The 12362-nt window shown below is 40.9% G+C and overlaps 1 pseudogene; it reads left to right on the top strand.

The window, feature by feature from the left end:
* Positions 1-5132: 5132 nt before the first annotated feature.
* LOC133640816 (gastrula zinc finger protein XlCGF57.1-like) lies at positions 5133-10345 on the top strand (annotated as a pseudogene).
* The last annotated feature ends 2017 nt before the right edge of the window (positions 10346-12362 follow it).

The following is a 12362-nucleotide window of genomic DNA, read 5'->3' as shown; positions in this document are numbered from 1 at the left end:
GGTTGGTAGTAGGTGGAGATCGAACCAGGAACCCTCAGGTTGCTGGCACGGCCACTCTCCCAACCGCGCCAATCCCTTGCAGTGTTTTATGCAACTGACTCTGACTTTGTCTTACCTCTCTATTTTTGGAGGTAAAACTCTGGAGCTTTTGAAGTGTATTTCTGGTCTTGTCATCGTCGTCCGGACAGAAGGGCGACACGGCAGTGCGGCTGGATCAAAAGAGACGTCGGAGACGCTTTACTGAAGCAAAAGTTGCTTTATTACCAGCGAGCGTCATTTACACAGGACTGCAGTTCCTGGGAGGAGGTCAGGTCAAATATGGAGGACTCCTCTCCCGGAGAAGCCAAACCATCGTTTTATATATTCCTTCTTTCACTGTCTGGGTGTGCGCTAAAGCTAAACAGCACCACCTGACCACGAAAGGAGATGTTGGTGTGTAAGTGTCTGGAAAACAACTGCTTTAAGTCATAACTTAAAGGTTGGCGTTTGAGCTAGACAGGTAGTCTCCTTTCAAGGATATGGTTGTCACTTTTGCATTCCGAAGTCCCAATTAGGGCCTCTTTTTCTACGAGAAGTAATCCAATTCACCTGCGAGTATCAAACTAAGGGACCTTATCCTATCATTTGCTCAAACTGAAATACCACTGTTTACTCAAACCTGATGGTTTGCTTTCTCCGAGATGAATATGAACATTCACCAAGTGTAGAACATGATATGAGTCAATTAATACACTTCATTTTACGTACTCAGGAGTTTGCACTTAACCTGCTCTCTGGAATATTCCCCCGGTGACTGTGTGAGTTTTGTCTAAACATGTTGATACACATTGTTACAAACTGAGAGGAACATCAACCTCTCATAAATATTGTGTGTCTGAAACTGTCTTGGCATCTTGTCCAGGGTGTTTTTGATTGATTGATTGAGACTTTTATTAGTAGATTGCACAGTGAAGTACATATTCCGTACAATTGACCACTAAATGGTAACACCCGAATACGTTTTTCAACTTGTTTCAGTCGGGGTCCACTTAAATTGATTCATGATACAGATATATACTAACATCATAATACAGTCATCACACAAGATAATCATCAGAGTATATACATTGAATTATTTACATTATTTACAATCTGGGGTGTGGGATGTGGGATGTGGAGCCCGATTGCAGCTGAGATAGGCTCCAGCACCCCAGTGACCCCAAAAGGGGACAGGCGGTAGAAATTGGATGGATGGATGGCTAATCAAAGAAAAAAAAATATATATAAATATATATATATATATATATATATATATATATATATATATATATATATATATATATATATATATATATATATATATATATATATGCAAATATATAAATATATATATATTTTTTTTAATATATATTTACATATATATATATATATATATATATATATATATGTATATATTTGCATATAAATGATTAATGGGTTATACTTGTATAGCGCTTTTCTACCTTCAAGGTACTCAAAGCGCTTTGACAGTATTTCCACATTTATTTATTTATTTATTTATATATATATGCACACTCCCCAGGGCCCGCGACGCAGCCTTCAGGTCAGGGGACAGGGCACTGTACAGTGCTGTTACAGCCGACCTGAAGAGAGGGATTAAAAAAGCAAAGGCGGACCTGGTGCATAGAGTCCCATCTGTCCAGCAATAACTCACGGGAGGTGTGGCGGGGCATTCATGACATCACAAACTTCAGAGGCTGCGAATTGACAACTGCGGATCAGAGTGCGACACTGGCAGAGGAGCTTAACTGTTTCTTTGCCCGTTTCGAAACCCCCCAGCGACACTCATCTGCTCCAGTCCTGCCCCCGCCCCCACCGGGCTCCGGCACCACTCCACTCACTGTACAGGAGCACAGTGTCAGACGAGTGCTCCTGGTTGTGAACCCCAGGAAGGCTGCCGGACCAGACGGAGTACCTGCAAGTGCTCAGGGCGTGCGCCCACCAGCTCGCTCCCCCCTCACCAGGATCTTCAACCTCTCCCTGGCTCAGGCAGTCATCCCATCCTGCCTGAAGTCATCTACAATAATCCCGGTGCAGAAGAAGTCTCCCATCACCAGCCTGAATGATTACCGACTAGTGGCCCTCACTCCGATAATCATGAAGTGCTTCGAGAGACTGGTTCTCCAGCACATCAAGGACCATATCCCTCCAGATTTCGACCCCCACCAGTTCGCATACCGGGCGAACAGATCCACAGAGGACGCCATCGCTGTTGCTCTCCACTCTGCTCTGAACCACCTGGAGCAGCAGCAGAGCTACGTCCGGATGCTCTTTGTGGATTATAGTTCTGCCTTCAATACCATACTTGCCAACCTTGAGACCTCCAATATCGGGAGGTGGGGAGGGGCGGGGGGCGGCGTGGTCGGGGAGGGGGGGGGGGGGGGGCAAGGGCGTGGCCAAGGGCGTGGTTAAGAGGAGAGTATATTTACAGCTAGAATTCACCAAATCAAGTATTTCACATATATATATATATATATATATATATATATATATATATATATATATATATATATATATATATATATATATATATATATATATATATATATATATATATATATATATGAAATACTTGACTTTCAGTGAATTCTAGCTATATATATATTTTATTTGTATTTTTTATTTTATTATACATATAAATAAAAGACATACTTGAATTTCAGTGTTCTGCAGGCTATCCGGTAGGTGGCAGTATTGTCCTGTTTAAGAGTGTCACAACATTGCTGTTTACGGCAGACGAACTGCTTTACGGTAGACTAAACGTGACTGCTGTTGTTGTGTGTTGTTACCGCGCTGGGAGGATGTTAATGAAACTGCCTAACAATAAACCCACACAACAAAACCAAGAACTCTCCCTGCTTGTTGTGCACTCTACTCTCTAAAAGCCGTAGATGTTATGACGTCATTGGGCAGGCAAGCTGCTGGGAAAGCGGACGTGAGAACGGCTGTCCCCACTCAGGTCCGCATTGAGCTGGAGGGGGCGTGGCCTCCAGCTCTGGCTGAAAACCGGGAGTTTGTCGGGAGAAGGGAGGTTGTCGGGAGAGGCGCTGAATACCGGGATTCTCCCGCTAAAAACGGGAGGGTTGGCAAGTATGTTCAATACAATAATCCCGGACAGACTCTGCAATAAACTGGACACTCTTGGCCTCCCCCCTCTCACAAACGCCTGGATAAGGGACTTCTTAACGGACCGACCCCAGAATGTGAGACTTGACCCCCACCTCTCATCCTCCCGCACGCTGAGCATCGGCTCCCCACAGGGCTGTGTGCTGAGCCCCCTCCTCTACTGCCTCTACACCCATGACTGCAGTCCAGCCGGCAGTGACAACCTTATCGTCAAGTTCGCTGACGACACCACAGTGGTCGGGCTCATCTCCAGGGGTGACGAGGCTGCCTACAGGAAGGAGGTCCTGAAGCTGACGGCCTGGTCTTCGGAGAATAACCTCGCTCTCAACACCAGAAAGACCAGAGAGATCATCGTCGACTTCAGGAGGAGCAGCACCGACCCTGCCCCCCTCTACATCAACGGCGAGCGTGTGGAGAGGGTCCACACCTTCAGGTACCTTGGATTTCACATCTCTAACGACTTTTCCTGGACAGTCAACACCACATCAATCATCAAGAAGGCTCAGCAGCGGCTACACTTCCTGAGAGTCCTCGGGAAGTACAACCTGAAGCCTGACCTGCTGCTGACCTTCTACCGCTCGTCCATCGAGAGCCTTCTGACCTACTGTATTACAGTATGGTACGGCAGCTGCACTGCAGCAGACAGGGAGAGGCTGCAAAGAGTGGTCAAGACGGCTCAGAAGATCATCGGCCGCCCTCTCCCCTCTCTGATGGACATCTACACCTCCCGCTGCCTCAACAGAGCCAGTGCCATCATCAAGGACAGCACCCACCCTGGCTCTGACCTGTTCCACCTGCTGCCCTCTGGGAAGCACTGCAGGTGCATTAAAACCAAGACAAACTAAAGAACAGCTTCTTCCCCAGGGCCATAACCACCCTGAACGGACTGCCCCATTGTCCCTCATAACTGCCTTCTCTTCGGTGCAATAACCCATTCCACCAACCACCCTGTTTTTTTCATGTAGATATTCATGTATATATTCATGTATATATTCATTCCACACCTTTCTTTGCACTTCTATATTTTTTATATTTTTATATATTTACACATTGTTTTCTTGCATGCACACATCGCACTGTATGGAATGGCCTCAATCTCGTTACCCTCCGTAATAACAATAAAGCTGATTCTGATTCTGATTCTGATATACATATAGATTTACAGGACTGTCTCAGAAAATTAGAATATTGTGATAAAGTCCTTTATTTTCTGTAATGCAACTAAAAACATGAACATGTCATACATTCTGGATTCATTACACATCAACTGAAATATTGCAAGCCTTTTATTATTTTAATATTGATGATTATGGCATACAGCTTAAGAAAACTCAAATATCATATCTCAAAAAATTACGTTTGTAGAATATTTCCTCAGACCAAGTAAAAAAAAAGATTTATAACAGCAAAACAAAATCAAACATTTGAAAATGTCAATTAACTTTATGACAATATTCTAATTTTCTGAGACAGTCCTGTATATTATATCTATATATAATGGCAAAGGAAATTTAAAAAGAACATGAAAACCTCCCACATTCTAAAATACATTATAAAAACGATTAGCATCAAAGACAAATATAATATCATGAGTGTAATATTTATTTTGTTTCTTTTTTTCTTTCCTTATAATACTGTCGTTTCAAAACATTGTTAAATATTTGAATATTTTTACGAAAATAAGTTGTATGTCTTTGTTTTGAAAATGTAAAATGGACAAGCTTACTTTTATTTTCAGAATAAGTAAACAGTATATAATAAAATAGTTGTACGGGGGTGGGGAGCTGGTTGTACTTATTTCTCTCGCGAGATCTGGAAGAGAGAGCTGCTTACTTGTTTCTCTCGCGAGATCTGACAACACTGCGCGCGAACCAAACACGGCGAGGATAAAGCAAGATGGCGTCTGACGGTGAAGACGTTATTGCAGTCGTCACAGTTCAGTGTTCTTAATCTGTGCGTCCATGTACACACATATGTCCTTTATTAGACTCTATTGAATAGAGTAAACATCGTTAATAACTGTTTGCATCCGGTTATATTAGTCTGAGCGCACTTTGATGCTTCTCGAGCTAGCTTAGCTTGCTAGTTAGCCTAGCTTGTTAGCTGCTAACAAAGAGAGGCGGAAGTGATCAAAACACATCGCTAAGCAGAGATCAAGTGTGAGTGTAAAGTGTTGTGATTGTGTGAAAATGTGCGAAAGAACGATAGCAGAGTACGAGGAGGAACTTTGTCCAACAAAAGAGGAGAAGGAGCGACAACATCAAAAACATCAAGTTGTGTTACACAGAACAGGTTTGTTTACTTCTTACTGTCACATGTCTACTAACTTTATATTTATTATTAACACTATTCTTGAATATATTGTCTATAGGAAGATGAATTGTCATGTGAGGATGATGCACTGATTGTTTTATGTTGTTCATAAAAACGAGACAGTTTCAGACACACAATATTTATGAGAGGTTGATGTTCCTCTCAGTTTGTAACAATGTGTATCAACATGTTTACACAAAACTCACATAGTCACCGGGGGAATATTCCAGAGAGCAGGTTAAGTGCAAACTCCTGAGTATGTAAAGCTCGAGAGTTTTACCTCCAAATATAGAGAGGTAAGAGAAAGTCAGAGTCAGTTACTCTGACTTTAATGTTTATGTTAATTAATGTGATTATCAGACAGCAGTCATTTCCATTAGACAATATTCAAATATAGGTGGTAGTGTTGTAACGATACCATAACTTTGGTACCGGTACTAAAATTATTTTGGTACTTTTCTAAATAAAGGGGACCACAAAAATAGCATTATTGGCTTTATTTTAACAAAAAAAACTTAGGGTACATTAAACATGTTTATTATTGCAGTTTAGTTTTTAAATAAAATAGTGAACATACTTGTCTTTTAGTGGTAAGTAATCAACAAACAAAGGCTCCTAATTAGTCTGCTGACATATGCAGTAACATTTTGTGTCATTTATCTACCTATTATTTTATCAACATTATTAAGGACAAGTGGTAGAAAATTAATTATTAATCTACTCGTTCATTTACTGTTAATATCTGCTTACTTTCTCTTTTTACATGTTCTGTCTACACTTCTGTTAAAATGTAATAATCACTTATTCTTCTGTTGTTTGATACTTTACATTAGATTGTGGATCATACCACATATTTGGGTATCAATCTGGTACCAAGTAGTTACAGGATCATACATTGGTCATATTCAGAGTCCTCATGTGTCCAGGGACATATTTCCTGAGTTTATAAACATAATGTACATTTCTAAAAAACGAAAGAAGATGTTGTGATGCCAAAAAATATCGACATAATCATAGTAGTATCGACTAGGTACGTGGCGTTTGTTTACTATTTGATGCCAGTGAGCTACGGTGTAGTGAAGCATGTTTAGCTATTCCTCGTCCTGCAGTGATAATGATACTTGTAAGAAACTTACTTTATTTATCGCCATGGAGGCGAGGAATAGTGATTTAGAAGTAGCTAAAACACTGCCGACGGCGGATGGACATTAGCGGCTAGCTAGCTAGCCATGTCTTAAAGCATCTCTTCCTGAGGGTGTTTCAGTGTTATAACTTCACCTTTATTGTTAGTTTTTTAGCCAAAATGCGTCCGTTCTCCCTTGTCTGTCTACACACTGTGTCTGCTTGTAAGTACTCCGTGATTGTGTGCCGCCGAACATGCTCGTCTGCTCGTAAACCAGCAATGTTGTTTGGAGGACTTTGTAAGTCTAATAGAGGAGCTCCCATTGACTCCAATGTTAGCTGATTTTTGCTCACGTTTATTTACTAATTATAATTCATGAAAATTAAAAACATATGTGTTACATAACGATTGTGAATTATAGGCGACATTTTAAAAAAAGTGCAGTTTCCTTTGAATTTGTCAGATAAGTAAACAGTCCTTCAAATTAAAGATGAAAAACAATTGAGGTTGTTTATAGATATTATCCACAATGAAGTTACAGTAAAACTAAGCACACAAGGGAAAGTACATTCATATACACATGAAGTACACGTATGTGTAAGAATCATGTTAACCACCAAAATATCGTCTCGTTCTCCGAAAGCAAATATCAAGTATCCTTTGGTGAGCTGACCGTGTCGTCACACCCTTAGTTAAAAGCACACCAACCCCATGACATGACACTTCCACGTAATGTAGAACAGTAGTACCACATTTTAAATGTACACACACATCTGAAGAATATAAAAAATAAATATATTTGGTGGGCCAAACAAAATGACTCGGCGAACCAATGTTTGGTATGGGCGATATGACCTCAAATCTATATCCTAATAACAATATATGTCACGATATATCATATCAACATATTGTGTCATTTCTAATTGTATTATTTTGTCGAAACTATTATTATTAATGTACTTGTTTATTTACTGTTAATATCTGGTTACTTTAATTGAGAAAATAATACTGGAAATGATGTAATATTTTACTGCATATTTCAGCAATTAAATTAGGAGCCTGTGTATCCTGTTTTAAAATGGTTATATTAGTAATTTTATATGAAATAATACATCACAAAATCAATTTTAAACCATATTGTCCATCCATAGTAAAAAGTCCTGTCGTCCTGGTTTGTTTTTATTTTCCTGTGAATAATGTTGTAAAGAGCAGCGTGTTTGTGCGTCACTGAGATTTCAAGACAGTTCATACGATAACTTGTTTTTCCTAAGTGCATGTAAAAGTACTGAATGCATGGTGTGACTGAGCAGAGATGGATGTTTCTAAAACGTGTTTGTCTTCTTGTGTCCTGCAGACGTCTGTGAAGAACATCTTCTCCCTGAGCAACAGAAGTGGAGCTTCAGGATGGAGCCACAGCCCTCCAACATTAAAAAAGAAGATAAACACCCACTGATCCCCCATTTTAAAGAGGATGACCCATTGACCACTCACATCAAAGAGGAAGAGGAGGACCCACTGACACCCCATTTTAGAGAGAAAGTGGTGGATCCACTGAGCCCTCACATTAAGGAGGAAGAGGAAGACCCACTGACCCCTCACTTTAAAGAGGAAGAGGAGGACCCACTGACCCTCACATTAAAGAGGAAGATGAGGAACACAGCATCAGTCAGGAGGGAGAGCATCTTGAATGGTTGGAGGAGTTCCCAGTGACTGGTGTCCCTGTGAAGAGTGAAGATGATGAGGTCAAAGGTGAAAGTGAGGAGAAGAGAGAGGCGGAGCCTCCAAGCAGCAGCTCAACTCAACACATGACAACAGAAGCTGATGGAGACCACTGTGGAGGATCACAAGCAGACAAGCTCTTAGCTCCACTATCAGATAGTGAGGACACAACGTCACACTCTCCTGACACTGATGATGAAGACTCTAAAGATGATAAGACATGTCACACTGACAACACACACTTCACATGTTCTCACTGCGACAAAACTTTTAAATCTAGTAATTTGAAAAGACACATGAGAACACACACTGGAGAAAAAACTTTTTCATGCTCAATCTGCGGTAAAGATTTTACTAAAAAGCACAATTTCAAAACACACATGAGAACACACACTGGAGAAAAACTTTTTTTATGTTCAATCTGTGGTAAAGATTTTACTCAAAAGCAGCATTTGAAAACACACATGAGAACACACACTGGAGAAAAACCTTTTTCATGTTCAATCTGCGGTAAAGATTTTACTCAAAAGCAGCATTTCAAAGTACACATGACAACACACACTAGCGAAATACCTTTTTCATGTTCAATCTGCGGTAAAGATTTTACTCAAAAGCACAATTTCAATACACACATGAGAACACACACTGGAGAAAAACTTTTTTCATGTTCAATCTGTGGTAAAGATTTTTACTCAAAGTCAACGTTTGAAAGTACACATGAGAACACACACTGGAGAAAAACCTTTTTCATGTTCAATCTGCGGTAAAGATTTTACTAAAAAGCACAGTTTCAAAATACACATGAGAACACACACCGGAGAAAAACTTTTTTCATGTTCAATCTGTGGTAAAGATTTTACTCAAAGTCAACATTTGAAAACACACATGAGTACACACACTGGCGAAAAACCTTTTTCATGTTCAATCTGCGGTAAAGATTTTACTCAAAAAGCAGCATTTCAAAGTACACATGAGAACACACACTGGCGAAAAACCTTTTTCATGTTCAATCTGCGGTAAAGATTTTACTCAAAATCAAAATTTCAAAACACACATGAGAACACACACTGGAGAAAAACCTTTTCAATGTTCAGTATGTGGTAAAAGTTATATAAAAAGACTGCAATTAAATGTACACATGAGAACGCACTCTGGTGAAAAACCATACTCCTGTTCAAGCTGCAACAAAAGCTTTCGACGCCGACAATCTTGTACAGTACACATGAGAACACACACAGGTGAGAAAGTGTTGAGTTGCAGTGTGTGTGGTGAAAGATTGTCTTCTAAGTACCAGTGTAAGAAACACAAGTGTGCTGGTGAGAACAGCAGCAGCAAATGAAGATGCAGGATTTGAAATAAACTGTCAAAACTTTAACATTGACAGCACATATAACATGTGTGACATCATTGTTGTGTGTGTAACACAATCTTGTTAATATGATTCTAACATTTATAGTTTAGACACTTCAGGTTAGTGCTTTTATTTCAGTCAAGTACATGAGTTAATATACACATTTGTGTACTTTAAAATGAACAGAACAATTTGACTGAAAAGGTGAGAATAAACAGTACATAAAATATGTTACATACGATAAACATTTTGAGTGTAGATATTCATAATTCACTTTTATACTTATTCATAATAGTGTTTTATATATGTTTTTTGAAATAATGAAGGGTTACATATTTTATTTTGTAATTGTAGATGATTCCATAGATGAACTCCTTTATATGATGTACATATTTGTTTTACATGTGTTCATACCTTTGCTTTTGAGTACACATATTTACTGGTTCACATCTGAAACATCTTCTGGACCACTTCTGGAAGCATATTATTATTTACTTTATACATCATTTGAGCAGTTGTGTTTTATACAATTTTAAAATGTGTGACTTTATGAATCATTTGTTGGGTCTCTATAATCCATTCTATTAATTGTCTTTATTACTCTCTTGTGTAATATGAATATTGTTGTGTGATTGTTTTATATGTATGTCCCCAGACCTTTATGCAATAAACAATGTATGCTTCAACTAAAGTTGGGTACAATAAATGTATTTAATATTTGTGGGTATGTATTTTATTCTATTTATTATCACAGTCAATTTTTTTAGTGTTTTCTTTATATGACTTACATGTCGTTTCCAGCTTACTTCATCATCTAGACTAACTCAGCCTGGAGGATGTGTGTAATGTTGAGATGTATTGGAGATGACTTGGTTTGTTTGGATGTTGTCATCCTGTCAATTGTTCTATTTAAACATGTTGTCAGATCTCGCGAGAGGAAACAAGCAACCAGCTCTATTACTTCGTCTTCTTACTGGCAGTTTGCAGCCATGACTTGAAAGGTTCATACTGCCACCTACTGGACTGTAGAATGTAGTGTGGGCCATAGGACAGAAGGAGGAAATCCCGTTAAGAACCTGTGGAGGTCAGCAATACACCTAAGATGTTCTACTAGTCTGCTGGAAATAGAAAAAAAAGAAGGAGGAAAAAGCAAGATGGCGTTTGGGGGAAAAAGTCTAAACGTGGGCATTATAGTTCTGTATTTTTAATCAGTGCATACATGTGCACATATATGTCGTTTAGTATAGGCTACCTTTTATTTTGTTTCCCGAGTATCCTGGTTCCTTGATTTTTGTAAGTAAAAATAATCTTTCAATCGCGCTGCTGGATCAGTTTGAATTACTGGATGGATAGCGGGAAAAGGAACAATATGTGACAAGGAAGGCTGTGCATGGTGCGAGTCAGACACTCTGACTTTGTCTTACCTCTCTCTTTTTGGAGGTAAAACTTTGGAGCTTTTGAAGTGTATTTCTGGTCTTGTCATCCTCGTCCGGACAGAAGGGCGACACGGCAGTGCGGCTGGATCAAAGAGACGTCGGAGACGCTTCACTGAATCAAAAGTGGCTTTATTACCAATGTTCATGGGAGGAGGTCAGGTCAAATATGGAGGACTCCTCTCCCGGAGAAGCCAAACCATCCATCCATACATCCATCCATCCATCTTCTTCCGCTTAGCTGAGGTCGGGTCACGGGGGCAGCAGCCTAAGCAGGGAAGTCCAGACATCCCTCTCCCCAGCCACTTCGTCCAGCTCTTCCCGGGGGATCCCGAGGTGTTCCCAGGCCAGCAGGGAGACATAGTCTTCCCAACGTGTCCTGGGTCTTCCCCGTGGCCTCCTACCGGTTGGACATGCCCTAAACACCTCCCTAGGGAGGCGTTCGGGTGGCATCCTGACCAGATGCCCGAACCACCTCATCTGGCTCCTCTCGATGTGGAGGAGCAGCGGCTTTACTTTGAGCTCCCCCCGGATGGCAGAGCTTCTCACCCTATCTCTAAGGGAGAGCCCCGCCACCCGGCGGAGGAAACTCATTTCGGCCGCTTGTACCCGTGATCTTGTCCTTTCGGTCATAACCCAAAGCTCATGACCATAGGTTGAGGATGGGAACATAGATCGACCGGTAAATTGAGAGCTTTGCCTTCCGGCTCAGCTCCTTCTTCACCACAACGGATTGATACAGCTTCCGCATTACTGAAGACGCCGCACCGATCCACCTGTCGATCTCACGATCCACTCAAGACTCTGAGGTACTTGAACTCCTCCACTTGGGGCAGGGTCTCCTCCCCAACCCGGGGATGGCATTCCACCCTTTTCCGGGTGAGAACCATAGACTCGGACTTGGAGGTGCTGATTCTCATCCCAGTCGCTTCACACTCGGCTGCGAACCGATCCAGTGAGAGCTGAAGATCCTGGCCAGATGAAGCCATTAGGACCACATCATCTGCAAAAAGCAGAAACCTAATCCTGCAGCCACCAAACCGGATCCCCTCAACGCCTTGACTGTGCCTATAAATTCTGTCCATAAAAGTTATGAACAGAATCGGTGACAAAAGGCAGCCTTGGCGGAGTCCAACCCTCACTGGAAACCTGTCCGACTTACTGCCGGAAATGCGGACCAAGTTCTGACACTGATCGTACAGGGAGCGGACCGCCACAATCAGACAGTCCGATACCCATACTCTCTGAGCACCCCCCA

The sequence above is a fragment of the Entelurus aequoreus genome, linkage group LG23, assembly GCF_033978785.1.
Source record: "Entelurus aequoreus isolate RoL-2023_Sb linkage group LG23, RoL_Eaeq_v1.1, whole genome shotgun sequence".
Classification (NCBI taxonomy): Eukaryota; Metazoa; Chordata; class Actinopteri; order Syngnathiformes; family Syngnathidae; genus Entelurus; species Entelurus aequoreus.
The sequence above is the reverse complement of the archived record's forward strand: the minus strand, read 5'-3'. Positions and strand labels throughout refer to the sequence as shown.